The following is a 6755-nucleotide window of genomic DNA, read 5'->3' on the forward strand; positions in this document are numbered from 1 at the left end:
TCAGCCTAAAAAGCTAACACCATCATCCATATCTCCCAGGTCACTGCTAAGGAGAAGAGGGGTAACATTTTAAACCGTCACCAAAACACTCAGATCAGTCCCGTCTCTGGGTAATAAGCCCAAACTTGGGGTACTTTGCATCTAGGCTCTACACACACACACACACAAAAAGGGACACAATGGAAGGGTAACCATAATAAAACTGACTGTGTGGTCTACAGACATTCAAGATTTTACTGGCCTCCAGGGCTGTCACCTTGCCAGTCCTAAGCCACAGATTCAAATGGGGATTACCAGGACACGTTCAAGATTCTGATTCACTTCCTCTGACAAGGCCCTGCATCCCCAGTTAGGAGTGAATGTAAATGAGGCTATGAGCAGGAGCCTGTCCTTAACTCTTTGAAAGTACTGTGAAATCTGCTAAGGCGATAACTCCCAACAAAAATCCTTAGACTCTCTGGTCCAAGTTCTTCTTGATAATACGACAGCCCTTGGTTACCGTTTAGCTGAGCAAGGAGGTGTCTGTGCTGTGACCAACACCACTAGCTGTAACTGGATTAACACTTCTGGGGAAGTCGAAACTCAGCTGCGTGAGATCACTGAACAAGCCCCTTGGCTTAAAACGTGACCCCTTCTGTGGGGTTTTTCTTTGCCTTATTTGCTTTTGATTTGGGTCTTGGGGACCATGGCTCCAAAGTACACCCCAGACATTGGGCATTATCCTGCTTATAATCATCATAGTGGTCTCCTTGGCGCACCGTATTCTCTCAAAAAGCTTTAAATGTGGGTGCGTAGCCACTAACCACCAACAAATGATCTCCCTGAGAATGGAACATCAGTAAAGGAACGAAGAGAAAGACCAACTAAAAAAAACTGTAGACCCGAAGTTGGGACCTGTGACTATCAGAGACTCAGCCATCTGATCCATGAATGTGGATCACGACCCATGAATGTCACACGGAGGATCAGCAAAACCTGCAAAACTACAGAGTGGCAGCTGAAAGTGATGCTAATGACTTAAACTCTGGGCACATCTCTCAGGTAAGCTTAGAGTCTGATCAAAAGGGGCTAACCGTTAAAAAGAAATAACAGGCCTAAAATGGAGTCACTTGTGCTAAGTCCCACGTCAGCAAACCAAGACTTAATACCCAATCTAATTGCAGTCTTACCCTCCAACCCAGAATGTAACCTTTAACCAGTCAACTTAGAATTACCTGGTCAGCACTAGTGAGGCAATCTGCTGATACGACCTTCCATTCCCCTTAGGAGGGTGACGGTGCCTGAAACAATGCATTCCTTGATACTAATTTCCTTTTTCTGTTTCCTTTCTATCTTTAAAACCTTTCCTTTTCTACTGCTCAGCAAAGCTCCTCTCTGTTGTTCAATTCACGAAGCCTTTAACAAAGCCAGTCAGATCTTCAAATTCACTTGCTCAATTTTTGTTGTTTAACACTGCCAAACAAAAAATCAGATTCCACATACAAACTGTCTCTTAACAAGTTGAGAGATGCCCAAATTTTAAAATCTCACTTTCCATTGCAACCAGTTAATTAAGTCAAGATATTTCCTGTCCTCCTGGTGGGGAGTAACTTGAAACAAAGTCTAAAGCACCAAACTAACCCCTTTCCAGAAGAAGCTAGAAATATTGCTACAAGTCATTTAAAGCCAGGTAGAAGAAATGAATCAAGAATCCTATACAAATCTACAATTTCATCCAGTACCACATGCATTCCAAGACCCAGCATCCTGTGTACCATGCAATAGATGTCTGAATTAATTCCTCTAGAATAAGCCTGAAGGTTAAATGTGGAATGTGATGCTTGTCAGGCCAATTCCAGCAGCTTTGCTGGGGAAACAAACTGATCTCTATCCAAGAAGGCAGGGGCAAAAGTTGCTAACTTGTTTGATGCCACAGAAGACTTCCAAGGAATCCCTTTCGGGGTGCTTCAGCTGGGTGAGTCCTCAGGGGCGCCACCAACACAGCGGACAGCAGACGGTACATCAAGTTCGTCCTAAGGAGGAGATGACAGGCCAGGAGCAACCCCTTAGTAAGCCAGCATGCCCGTCAAAACTCAGATGCCCCAGTTCGCCTCCACACTAGATGGTCCTGCGGTGGAGCTCACTGAATAACGCAGGGCGCGGCATCTGGGTGGGTCCACTGGAATCACCAACAGATTGCTCCCATCTATAAATACTGGCTACAGATGTTGCAAGTGGATGGCTTTATTTTTTTGTCGTTCCCTCCCATCTGTAAGTGTTGGCGCAGACAGTACGGACATGCTACCATCTTTCAGGAACACCAAACGCTACATCAGCGTTATTAACATACGTGTTTGCTCAAGCCGATGTGCTCTCGCAGCAGAGGCTACAGTTTCCCACCAGCGGCATTAGCCGCGAATCAAAGCGCACTACTGCGCACATTAATGAAATTTCGCGGTGGAATGGGTCCCTCCGAGAGGGTCATTTAAAAAACCATCGAGGAGCCAGAGTTCGCTCTTCTGCCCCTCCCCCACCCCAAAATAAAAGCAACTGAAGCCCAACGCGGGAGACCCCACCTTGGGGGACCCAGGAGAGCAAAGTGGTAGTGGCTTGATCACGCCCTGAAATGCATCTCCAAATCCAGCCCTCTGTGGACCCTGGAGAAGGGCTCCACCCTTGCCCCGCGTGTCCGGTCCTCCAGCTTCAGCCGCTGTCCTGTGCGCCCTGACCCCCCCCACCCCCCCCCCCGCCATTCTGCACAGGACCACCAGCTGGTGTCCCACGCAGGAGGGGGAGGGGAAAGAGAGGAAGGAGAAGGGGAGGGGGGAGAGGCCCTCCCGAGAGCATCAGAGAGCATCAAGGGCACTGGCGGTGGTGCCCAGGGATACAGCCCTGCCTCCCCGGCCAGTTCCTCAGATGCAGACCACAGCAGGGAAAACCACTATAGGCAACTTTGGGAAGTGTGCCCCAGTGCACCTCCTATCAATCACCCTAAGGCCTGGAGGGAATAAATCCCTGCGCTTTGATTTATGTGGCCTTGGCCACAGGCTCTGGCTCCGCCAAATAGGGGCTGCCTCGGGAGGGGCAAGAACCCATGTGAGCAGGGTGACTCCCTTCCAGGGGCTGTAGGAGAGCCCCAAAGTTCCCGGAGAAAGGGGGAGAGGGAGAGTTAGGGGAAAAGCCCAGGGGACAGAGACCCCAGTGATCCTGGCTGGGGATGGGGTGTGACCCCTCTCCCAGGGCCCCAGGAGGACACAGAAGTAGCTAGGGAACGCGGTGGGGTGCAGTACCTCTGGAAGGTTGAGACCGTCCCCGATGTATTATTTACTTATTCACACAGGAGCTCCCTGTATGTTAAAAAGTGTCGAGATACCAAAACAGTGCAAAAACACTGGTGTATTTTGTGTCGAGTCCTCTCAGGGAGCGTATGAATGGCCTCCCCCCACCCCGCCCCACCCTGACAGCAGGACCCAGGGCAGCCCCTGCCATCAGTGGCCACCACCGTGCCCAGCTCAAGTTACTGACAGGTTTTTGAGATCTGTGGAAATCGGAGTCTCTCCGCAACTTGTCTCTACTGTCATTAAAAGTCCACAAACACGATTTTGCCGATTATCCAAATGAATGCAGCTAGATTAAGAGGATTATTCCAGCTTGGGAAAGCAAACACTGTTTGCTAATCGTGTAATAGGCATCCCATTTGCTATCAAATTGCCTCTGAAAGCCTCATTTGCATGAAAGCCTGTCTGTTTTTCAAAATAGGTTGCTGTTTCTTAGAGGCCTGTGCAAGTGGCTGAGTCCCCCAATCCTTTGACCTTCCCTTTTGAAATGTTACCATTTTTCTTCTGAAAGGACTGGGGACTTAAAGGGCCCTCCCCTCCTGAGCAGAACCAAGCAGACTAGGCTGCCTCCAGAATGGGGCAGAGAATCTCAGACCCAACCCTCCTGCCTCTGAGCTCCACCTTCCCCCGTCTGGGTAGATCTCAGGCTTTTCTGGAAAGGGAATAAAGCCCTAGGTATGGTCTATACCACCTCTTACTTCAGAATGTTCCTCTCTGTAGGGACTAATCAGTGGCTAGCACACGGGGCTGCCTTCAGCTGTGGTTGTTCCTGACTGGTTTGTCTAGTAATTAGCTAAATGCTTTCTAACAGTCTGTTTGCCTTGGAGAGTAATTCTCGGGCCTTCCAGAGGACGCCTCTCCTCTAGCATTTCAAAAGTAAATTGTTCTCTGATTGCAGCTCTCTGTCTGCAGGGACTCCATTCTAGCCACCACGCCCCTTTCCTTCTGCACAGAGGCCGCGTGCCCTCCGACCTGGGACTGTAACAGAGAAGAACCACCCTGACTCCACGTGGAATCTATTCCTTTAGCTCTAACCCTTCTGTGCTGTTGCCTGTGCTTAGTCATTCTGGCTCTGCACCTTCTGTAAAAGAATGTTGCCTAGAGCCTGAAATATACAGGATAGCCCATTCTCAAGGCTCTACCCTTTAAAGGTGTAACACTTGTCTATTCATATAGAGAGAAAAAGTTGCAGAACAGAGAATAATACTTGTTATGTTGGAGGTTCACAGAACATCCTGTCCTGACCTGACCTACAGGGACAGCTGCAAGAACAAAGGATTCTGGCACCCAGAAGTTTGCAACAATGAGCCACACCCCCTCCCCTTTTAGTAGAAAAGAAGGCTGAATTCTAACTTGGGTAAGATGGTTCTTTGGGACACTAGTCCACCAACTTCTCGGTCTGCTGGCTTTCCGAATAAAAGTCTCTACTGCTTGCCCCAGCAACTCGTCTCTTGATTTACTGACCTGTCGTGCGGTGAGCAGTACAAGCCAGTAAGAGGACTGATGGGTGCTGTCCCTCCGTGTTCAATCAAGTACAGCCTTTCCTTCAAAGGCCACTAAACTTCATCACCCTCCCCCCAAAATATCTCAAAGAGCTGTGGCAGTTTAAAAACGTATTCACAATTTTTTGGGTCACTTTCTCCCTGGAAAGGTGTGGGCTGTGTCTTTCCCCCCCAGTGACTCACCTGTAACTATGAGAAGGCCCAACAGTGAGCTCTGAGGCCAGATGTGAAAAGGCCACATAGGTTCTGCCTGCACAGAGAGGCCACTGCAGGGCTCTGGTTAGCAGCCTCGACTGAGGTCCTGCTGACAGGGAGCGTTACTGCTAGATACAGAGCAGGACCTTCCTGGGACAGACTCCTTCCCCATATCCTCTGCTGTAGCTCCTCTCTAAAGTCCTTAGATAGCAGTATCTGATGCACTGTCCTAAGCTGTTTTACAGAGGTAAGTCCACCACCAAATGGAAAAAATTAATTACTCGATGATCATGAGCAAGTAGCCTCCGGACCTCCTGGCGCCTAAGGATTGATCCCGTTAACCCGTGACACCACCCTGTTACCTCACCATCAACCAATCGAGAGAATTCTGCACCAGCGATCACATACCCCATGACCCCCTCCCTCACCTGGCCTTTCAAAAGGCTTTCCTAAAACCCTTCAGGGATTTCAGTGTTTTGAGCACCAGCTGCCCTGGACTCCTTGCTTGGCACCCTGAAATAAACACTGCACTTTCCTTCCCCAAGTTGGGCTGGGTAACAGATGTGTGGATGAAGATCCCTCCAGGTGATTCCAACCCCCAGGGGTCAGGTCACCTCTGGTCATCACGTCTTCCTGCCCAAGGTCTCAGACATTAAGGAATAGAGATAAGCCATCCCTGAGGTGTCCTGTCCTGATTCTTAACCCATCTAATTTCTCGGCAAAATAAGATGGGCCCAGGCTTCATTAGCCACTAAGCTCTGGGGTGGTTTGTTGCACAGCTGAGATGTTCCCAAACCCTCTGTCTCCCCCCTCACTCAGCCTTTCTGAATTCAGAAGGCACCAGAAGGACATTAACCTTACCTGGCAGGTTGACTAGTGTTCTTAAAACAGTCTCTTTCTTTTCGTGCCCCGGACCAGGGCACGAAGCCGTGTCCCCGGCATCGGCAGGCGGACTCTCAACCACTGCGCCATCAGGGAAGCCCAACACTCTCTTTCTTTTAAAGGTAGATTAAATGTGCCCAACTTTGGGGGACTGGCAACCCTTCTTTTTGAGAGGTGTATGTTGTGGGGATCTCCTATAGGAGGAAGTGATTGCTAAGAAGTCCAGTAATTTTAAAACTTCTGACCCACAGTAAAGGGATACATTTTATCTTATTACCTAGTAAACAAACACCTGGCATGCCTGACTACACTTGAGGAAACAGTCTGTAATACTTGTGAAGAATTCTGACCCTTTCTTCAATTTTCCTTTTTTCTAATACTTGTTGGAAACCACTAAATCAATTTCACAATTCACCACTGGGCTGCAACCCACAGTTGGGAAAGTACTACTTTAAGTAGGGAGTTCAGAGAGAGGTGTAAGAACCCTGCAGAGCTGGGGAGACGCTGTCAGCCAGCCGTTATCACTCCTGCTGCTGGGAGTCCCGGCCAATTGGGCTCCCAGCCTCGAGCTTGGCTAACCTGACCTCAAGCACTGCTCACAATCTCCTTGGCTCTGTGACGCTCCAAGGGTGAGCTGGCCAAGTCCTGCCACTTGTCTACATTGTTCTTCCCCAGCCCTAGCCTGAGCTGGAGAACAGAGCCAGCGAAGACTCCATGGCTCCCACGAGCGGCTCTGAGACTAGGTTTCACGCACAACTGAAATAAAACCTACCTGAAAGGCAGATTGCAAATCACTTAAGAATTATATTGTGCAATTTCTTCCACATAGAATCATGAACTGAAAATCCCCAGCTCACTA

At 49.1% G+C, this 6755-nt stretch overlaps 1 protein-coding gene across 1 annotated transcript in view; it reads right to left on the reverse strand.

Annotated features, from left to right (window-relative positions):
- GPR39 (G protein-coupled receptor 39) overlaps positions 1 to 6755 on the reverse strand; it is a 233685-nt gene that overhangs the window by 74631 nt on the left and 152299 nt on the right. The window lies entirely within an intron of this gene.

This window comes from Tursiops truncatus, chromosome 7, assembly GCF_011762595.2.
Source record: "Tursiops truncatus isolate mTurTru1 chromosome 7, mTurTru1.mat.Y, whole genome shotgun sequence".
Classification (NCBI taxonomy): domain Eukaryota; kingdom Metazoa; phylum Chordata; class Mammalia; order Artiodactyla; family Delphinidae; genus Tursiops; species Tursiops truncatus.